Here is a 443-nt window from a genome sequence, read left to right on the forward strand (position 1 = left end):
CTTCTTTTTCTTTTTTTAGTGGTTTTTCAAGACAGGGTTTCTCTGTGTAGTCCTGGCTGTCCTGGAACTCACTCTGTAGAACAGACTGGCCTCGAACTCACAAGAGATCTGCCTGCCTCTGCCTCCCAAGTGCTGGGATCAAAGGTGTGGGCCACCACCATCCCTCCAGACTACTTACTCTTAAGAATGGCCACAATTCCATAGGTCTGTTTTTACTCTTAAAGTTAAGAAAATCAATTCAGAGGGATCTTCTTTAAAACATTAGATTTTTTGTGAACTTTTTAAAGAAAAAGTTGTCTTGAGAAACTGTCCACTAGTTGACTTTCTTTGGCTGATTGGACTATACCATAACCTGACAAATATGCCTCAAGTCAGAATCTGTTCTCAAGCCTCTCCCCCTTCTCTAACCAAATCATAGAAAAGAGGCTTGAGCAAGGGGAGCT

Source organism: Phodopus roborovskii, unplaced genomic scaffold (assembly GCF_943737965.1).
Source record: "Phodopus roborovskii unplaced genomic scaffold, PHOROB, whole genome shotgun sequence".
Classification (NCBI taxonomy): Eukaryota; Metazoa; Chordata; class Mammalia; order Rodentia; family Cricetidae; genus Phodopus; species Phodopus roborovskii.